This window comes from Dreissena polymorpha, chromosome 9 (assembly GCF_020536995.1).
Source record: "Dreissena polymorpha isolate Duluth1 chromosome 9, UMN_Dpol_1.0, whole genome shotgun sequence".
Classification (NCBI taxonomy): Eukaryota; Metazoa; Mollusca; class Bivalvia; order Myida; family Dreissenidae; genus Dreissena; species Dreissena polymorpha.
The window spans coordinates 30,001,868-30,010,206 of record NC_068363.1 but is presented as its reverse complement, the minus strand read 5'-3'; the positions used below and the strand labels follow the sequence as shown (position 1 = coordinate 30,010,206).

Here is an 8,339-nt window from a genome sequence, read left to right as displayed (position 1 = left end):
TGATACCTGTTATATAAATATCTGTTCAGGGAATCATTACGAAAGCTCATAATGTCTACTTGGATGCGATTCGTATCTTTTCCTGAGCCACATTTACAAAGCCAAACACTATTTTTTTCAAAAGGTTATAGGTAAAATTCTCACATGGGATAATGAACAAAAATATAAAATCTTTTTCCAATTTCACCAATGGTATAATAGTTGAATTATTGATAAATGACATTATTTAGTGTTTGTATTTCTACCGAATCATACATTAAACAAGCTATTGCCAAGCAATGATGTCCCCTACCGGCTCCACCATTGTCAGATCATTATTTTTTGTAGTATATGTTGCCATAGCAACCCACATTCTTGACGTATGAACCAATATGAAAATGAAACAAAATAAGTTCAAAATAAACCAAATCTATTAATTATAAAATCTCTATCTATTGATGTTGCATTTATGTTAATATTTTCATAACTTAGTAAAGTTTATTGACATACTTCATGTCTTGCAAACTGGAGTTTGAGAAATCATAATGATACTGTATATTCACTATGACACAAGTGGTAAAAATAAATGGCTATTTATGACACTGACAAGGAAATGCGAGAAACTGCACCTATTATTATTTAAAGAGCGGGGAAGATTGTCAACCATTGTAGACTATTATAAAAGAAATACCCAATTTCTCACCATTTATTGATTATTACCCCCTCATTGTTACAAATAAATAAAACGTAACGTCAATGTTGGTCAACATCACTCTCCTCAAAGAACTACCTACTAACTGCTTATGATATTCATATAATTATAAATATCACTTTTTTATGAAAAAAAACAACATTTTAAGTACGTTAGAAAATGTGTAGGTCGCAAAATTTACTGCGCTCCATTTAGTGACAGCATATGATGGGAGTCTCCAATCTCCAGGGCACCAACTGTCTGTAGACTCTCTTGACAAGAATTTTAGATACGCACCTATTGCACATGACTGCTGAAAGCGGAAGAGATATTTAAATATTTATTGGCTTTTAAACACACTCAATGATTGAAAAGGTCTTCCAAAACATAATAGCTGTATTTTAAAACATGGTTTTCCACGTCGTTGAATGCATTCATTGCGGCAGTTGCAAACGAATATGATTACCAATTGCAACCTAGGACTTCCTTTACAACCCTGCAAACTGCGCAATTCAAAAACTTGAAACACTACACCAAAGTTGTTTATACGAACAGTTCATTGTTCAGTGTGCTCGATCTGGCTTAAATCTTTTTAAATATTGTCCTTGGCCTAGTGCAATTTAAAGTGCACATGCTTATGGTAAAGTTAATCAAAGTGTAGATAACTGCGTTTAATTGTTTAAACAGTTTAACCATATGTTCTATGCATGTATGCCCATAGATTAATATAATGACAATCGACGAAATCCTTGATATTACGATGTGTGTGCATGTTTAGAGGCTAATAAGAAAATGATAATAATAAAAAAATAAATCGGTTGCATATCAGTGGAAATAACCAGTTTATACAGCGATTAATTGAAGTCTACATTAATGTACTCATGATCACAAAAGGTCGTTATATTTAAAAGGGAGATGTTCACATTTTTCACATCGCGAACTTTTATTACCGAATATAATGAAAATATGAACTATTTTCAAGTAATGTAATATAACCTAAATGGAGATTTATTTTTCCAGATTCCCGAAGTATCAAAAAGTAAGTGTTTTTATTCTTAATAAAATATATACGTCAATTGATGTTGTTAACTAACACAAACGGTACATGGATTGCATGGAGTTTTTTTGGTAGCGCTATTTCACTCAATGTTTTATATATATATATATATATATATATATATATATATATATATATATATATATATATATATATATATATATAAAACATTGAGTGAAATAGCGCTATATATATATATATATATATACGAGGGGTGTTCCAGAATTTCGTGGATTTTCTCCATACCTCATTAGTTTGTTGGCAAAAGTCAATGAAATTTACATTTTATACTAACTAATTATCACGGACTTTATATTTAAGCTTAAAATACATGAATTCCAAAAAGCGCGATTGAAACGTAATGCCATAGAGACCTCAGTAAGTATGTGTGTTAAGCGCATTTAAATTTGGTTTAAATGTAGTTGATAAATATAATTTACGGCAAATTTCACGTGACATCGACGTCACATATCAACGTTACACGTAGGTTGAATATTCAATTTATATAATATATAACGTATGTTTGAGGCGTCAGCCTTTTGACCCAGAAGTACTCGTTAACTGCGATATCATTTTTATAAATTTCGAGTGTTTTTTATCGAATAAATTTTAATTGCAGTACATAGTATACATGATATGCATTGATCAACTGACATAAATTAGTTCAAAAAGCAGAGCAAGATATTTGCCGACTTATGCAAACACGGGTAAAATGCGACAAGCGGCATTCGCGCAGTGTGGTCAGAAGCTACCCTTTTCTCTATTAAGTCTGGCGAGGTTTCGTAGTTTAATTTGTAAAAATAAATAGACATAAACATTAACATACGTCTTACAAGAAGAGATATTCAAGTGTGTACTAAATATGGTGATATGAGTTTAGTCTACACCTGTAGCAATATGAAAATGAAACTAACTAAATCCAAAATTAACCGAATCTATCCACAAATAGCAAAGTTATACAAAAATATTCGATAATACTACCCTTAAAGTCAATAAAGACAGGTGTGAAAACGATAACGATGATGGCAATTATTTTACACAATTCGGCTTTAAAAGACGTCTGCTCGATTGATGTCACGTGATATAGATCTCGGTTCCGCCGCTTGAATTTCCGATACTTTCGAATGGTCTGAATGGATGTTTCCAATCTTTGTATATTGATAGCTCTTTGCGAGAATGGATCCACATCACCGTTGCACATTTTTATTCAGTTCACAGTAATCTGTTCTTTAAAAAAAGATAGCCTAATTAAAGACGGCGCTAATAAAGTGTGAAGGTGGATATTTAGAAATAAGATCCATTTTCGCATGACACTGCAAGTAGTCACATATTAATTCTAGCTTGCATTAGTTGCAATAATTTTATAAAGTGCGCGTGCCATTGAACGTTGAGTTAGGCGATAGGTGCGAATCAAATTACACATACTTTAAGTTTAATTGCTTATACCGAACACGATTTGTAACAAAATACAAATTTGATTTATGTTTAGTTGCTTATACCGAACGCGAAAGTAAAAAAGATACTGTTTTTTAAGCTAATACATCTCTACAGGTAAAACAAAACACAATTTTTAAAAAGTACCATCTTAATAATCAATCAATTTCTAATAACACCTGACTGTGTGACGTTCATTTCAAATTATCGCAGTGCGTGACGAATATTTTCTTTATTTAGTGAATAGACACAGAGTCGGTATACATACAATTAATAATGCAATATATACGTTAAACCATCACTAGATGTGCCATAATAACTCGTATACACTTTATAAGCAATATATACAATAAACGTTTTAAGTTAATTAAATAAATGTTTTACGACGCATATAAGATAACGTGATGAACGCTTTGTTTATTTTTTTAATTAAACTAAATGCAATTATATGTCTATTTAGAACCATACTTTTTACAATTTACGCCGAATATCTTAATATTTATTGTATAATATATTATGGACTAAGGGTTTGCTAAAGAAAATTTATTCAAATCGGCTTTAGCTAAGATGGATCAACATCGGAAACTTGTCTAATACATGTGTACATACCTCTTGAGTGCAGCTTCGACGTCGTACTTTCCATTACGAAATCCACACTTTTGACACACAAACTTAAGGTACGATGGAGACCATGATTTTAGGTCTGTGTCCGACATGTCATAGCACTGACGATGCGACCATTTTTTTACAGTTATGACACTGAATAGATCCATCTGAACACTGTTCTGAACACACATTAAAAGGATATTGAACCATGTTTAGAAACAATATGAACCGTTAAATCTATAAACAGTATTTTCGTGTGTCCAAGAGTATGATATAGCTGAGATCACTCAAATACTGTCAAATTCTTGCTTTAACTTATATTCTTATGGGCCCGTTTCATCAAACATCGTACGACAAATTTAGAATACGATACGAATTTCAAAGAAACATTATTTTAACAGACCGAAGCATATTTTTGCTTATTTCTAGTAAAATCATTTATTTCATCATTTTCTTACCAATGGCTTATATCTTGCGGAGCTATTTATCAACAGCTTGTATATTTTTAGTTTTTAAATTTAAGTTATAAATTAAGATTGTCGTACGATCTTTGATGAAACGGTCCCATAAAAAAACAAGTTAAAGCAATAGTGAAAGAGAATGTGGGAAAATGTAGCTAGAAATGGTTTTGAACATGCATAATTGTGTCGTGTTCTGAGAAAACTGGGCATAATGCTTGTGCGTAAAGTGACACTTTCCGCCTTATCTGGATTTTCGCTAAGAAGAGACATCATTTTAACGAAACATCCATAAAAGCGGAAATTGTCGTCCCTGATTAGCCTGTGCGGATTGAAACGGCTAATCTGGGATAACAATTTACGCACCAGCATTATGTCCAGTTTTCTCAGAACGCGAGACAATTATGTTTATGATTCATTTTATAGTTTGTTTATTTCGTTAACTACAAATTTGTATTACATTATGTCTACCTCGAGGTTATTGTACATAGTATAATTATGTTACAATTATAGTATTTTCTGTAAACGAACAAATCCTTTTGTATCGAATACTATGCATTAATATTGTTTTCTACCAAATGTTTTTTTATAGGGATCACTTGTCCGTCGTCTGTCTCGTTAAAAAGTATTAATAGCATCAGTTTGAAACTTTATACATTAATATACCTCATTGATTGGGAGTGCGTCGATAAAGAACTCTAAGCATTCCGCTTTGTTAAATTATTTATAATTAATGCATAACCATTATTCTTGTATTAGTTAAGTTAAATTGTCATAATAAAATGTTGTCATGTCATTTTTCCATTTTTCTTTTTTGTGTAACGTTTTGTAAATAAAGCTTTTACTTGTTGTTGTTATTATTATTAATACGGATGTTTTAGTCCGGTCTGTTTTCCAAATCGTTCTAAAACATCATTATTTTAGTAGTACAATGGTATAGTGGTATAGGAGAGGTTGAACATATGATTTTGATTAATTATGGATTTATATTATCAAACTAGTGTTTTTTTCTTATTCTCTGTACAAAGATTGATTATATGAAGATTTGCTACAGTGAATATTTATCAATGTATGTGGTTCCGTAAATAAATCGGAACTATCCACTTCCGGGTAAAGAAATTGAGATAATTTAGCGATTACATCCATAAATTTGGTAATAAAACGACAACATGTTTTAACAACATACCTAATATCACCTTTTCTTCCCATGCAATGCAGTGTCAACGGCTTAAACTCGTTGATAATTGAGAAATGTTATTCGACGAGATTGTTTTTTACCCATCATCGTCCCATGTCATTTTCAAGGTCAACCGGTGTTTTGTGAACACTCGAACCGCATAAAACCCATTGAAATTAGGTTATATTACACTTCATTTTGGTTAATCGTCACCTTTACTTGATAGGACATTCGCATGGTGTGTCAAAACTTTCATTTTAGTATTTTTACTGTATATATTCAACAGTTAGATAATAAATGTACATTCCGCGCTTGTTAACCCCAGTTTAAGACTTTGAACCGCAGTTTACACTCTTGAACTCGGGTTTAAATAATTAATTGGCAAACGGCACTTTGAACTCGGGTTCAAAATTTCTTAACTATATAATTAACTGTTAAATAATTAATGTGCATTCCGCGCCTCTTAACCGCAGTTTTAGAATTTGAACCGCAGTTTAAAGTCTCTTAACCTTATAGTTAAGAGAGGACCAATGAAATCGCGGCATTTACCTTCTATATATAGCTAATTGTGGTTTAAGCTCCGCTAATTGGTTGTCTCAGATAACAGATTTGTATCTATTTTTAGACACACTTTGAAATGCGGTTCAAACTCTTGAACTCGGGTTTAAGGATTTAATGTGCAAACGGCACTTTGAACCCGGGTTCAAAGTCTCTTAACTATATAGTTAACTGTTAAACCGTGGTTTAAGGACTTAATGTGCATTTCGCTTGCCATAGTAAAAGCCGTGGAGGTTTCGGTAAATTGATTTTATAGAAGAGGTATACCTACAACGAGGTGTTAATGACACCTATTAGCGGCTTACAATAACATTAGGGGCATTTATTTGCAAACTGTGGATTAATTTTGAGTTGAGTAATTAATGCTATGCCTAAGGTAAAGAATTTAGGGAAATGAATGAGCTACCTCTGAAAAACGAATTCTGTTAGGAAATTTTTGGTTAATTTTACGATTTAAATAACGCAATACTGTTTTTTTTAATTGGTGCTTTTATTTAAATAACATAATAGTAACATAATAGTAATAAGAAGTAATGATTAATGGCGGAATCAATGTAAGCTCTTCAATTAAGTTTAATGCTATTTTTAAAAGTTTCTTGTAAAATATGATTGAATAAAAATGATTTCATGTTGAATTTTATATTTATTTATATGTTTTATTATTTCTTTCTGGTTGAGAAAAACACAAGAAAAAACAATATATAAAATTTAATACGTGTACGTAATTAATAAAAAGTAATAAATGAGTTAAGCGAAAAGATACACATAATTGAAAACTGATAAAAATGACATCTAACACAACGCCAGCAGAATGAATACACTGTGTAATAGCAAGCTGTTGTGATGATCATTATCTTATCAACTTGATACACAGGCACCTGGCTACTGTACTGGAACAATGGGTTTTACGGCCAAAATAACTGATATCATTTTTTGCCTAAACAAATCGGTTCAATAAAAAAATAATAACTGATTTACTTTGTAATCCGGTTTATTTGCCATATATTATAAATAAGCAACAAGTAAAACATGGATACAATATATATATTGAAATATTTCATGTCATTTAAAAAAATGAGGGAGTAATCACATATTAATAACATACATATTTGACACACTACAATATTAATACGACACATTATTATCATTCAGATTTTCCGCATGCTGATTTAATTTAATTACATTTCTAATACAAATGAGATACATGTACGACACTGTTCAATTTAATGTTACATTTCAACCATATCAGTCGTTCATCGTTCAAGACTCGTCGTCGTCGAGCATGTGGTGGACCGCTGTGGATGGTCCCAGGGCATTGATGTGGCTGATGATCCTCAGAAGTCCAGTGGTTGTCAGCTTCTCCTCTTCGTAGTCATCCCATGCTTGATGTAGTCTGCCGTGTATCGTAACATACTTCTTCCGTCTGATCTTCGTGAGAAGGTGCTGGCTCACCAGCCGTATATGTAGATCAACTGTCTCAGATTCCTCTCTGAGAAGGTTGGCCAACTTGTAAAGACCAATTTGAATATATAAGGGGCTGAGTGCTTTAATTATATTTTTTAAAGACTACAACTTTTGCATCAAAACAAAACATACAATTTTAAAATGGCGTCCTAAATTGTCGAAATTTTAGATTCTCATATTAGGCCGAGTTTTTCCTAGTTTCTGATTGGCTGAATCTCGTTTTGGCCGACCTTTTTCCGTATTGGCCGTGTTTTTTCCATATTGGCCGCCTTTTTTCTCGTATAAGGCGAGTTTCTAGTTTCATTGGCGAGGCTCAACTTGTATGGGGCGAAAAAAATCGAACACATTCTCGTCTAATATTATAAAGTTAATTAATAATATATTGTATCAATGCAGTTACTGTTGTCGTTTGCAAAAATATGTATACCGCCAATGTCGATTAATAATTAAATCATTTTAGTTGTTATGCCAAATTAATAATCGGATGCTCTTTAGCGGTTAGAGTTGCGCGAGTCATTTGTGATTGGTTTGTGCTCGATGATTTGCCGGACGCACGTTCATCCACGTCATATTCGTCACTCTCGGTCAAGAAGGCTATAGGACAGGCCTAAATATGAAAAAACTCCGTGGTTTTTTAGCCACAGCTGTTATATAAGTGTTAGGTAAAAGTTATTCAATACACTCAAAAATTGAATTGCATATAATACATATTCAATAGCTGGACATTGTATCTTTAATTTACAATTATGGCCAAATGCAGCAATAATATGACATGCCTACGCACAGACAAGCGGAAGGCGAGAAACAGAAGTTAATATCGCGACCGATGATCATGCGCTATTACAGCACACTATGCGATATTGCGATTGTCTTATCGCTATAGAGTCTCGCATAATCGCAATGATAACTCAATGT

At 32.3% G+C, this 8,339-nt stretch overlaps 1 protein-coding gene and 2 long non-coding RNA genes across 3 annotated transcripts in view; 1 reads left to right on the top strand and 2 right to left on the bottom strand.

The window, feature by feature from the left end:
• The window catches only part of LOC127845110 (uncharacterized), a 165,612-nt gene that overhangs the window by 27,501 nt on the left and 129,772 nt on the right, over positions 1-8,339 (top strand). The window lies entirely within an intron of this gene.
• LOC127845104 (uncharacterized) overlaps positions 1-8,339 on the bottom strand; it is a 443,587-nt gene that overhangs the window by 333,559 nt on the left and 101,689 nt on the right. The window lies entirely within an intron of this gene.
• On the bottom strand, positions 634-5,746 carry LOC127845112 (uncharacterized). Its single transcript, XR_008033063.1, has 3 exons — positions 5,412-5,746; positions 3,771-3,946; positions 634-983 (listed from the first exon to the last, which is right to left on the bottom strand). It is a non-coding gene; the product is annotated as an uncharacterized LOC127845112 (long non-coding RNA).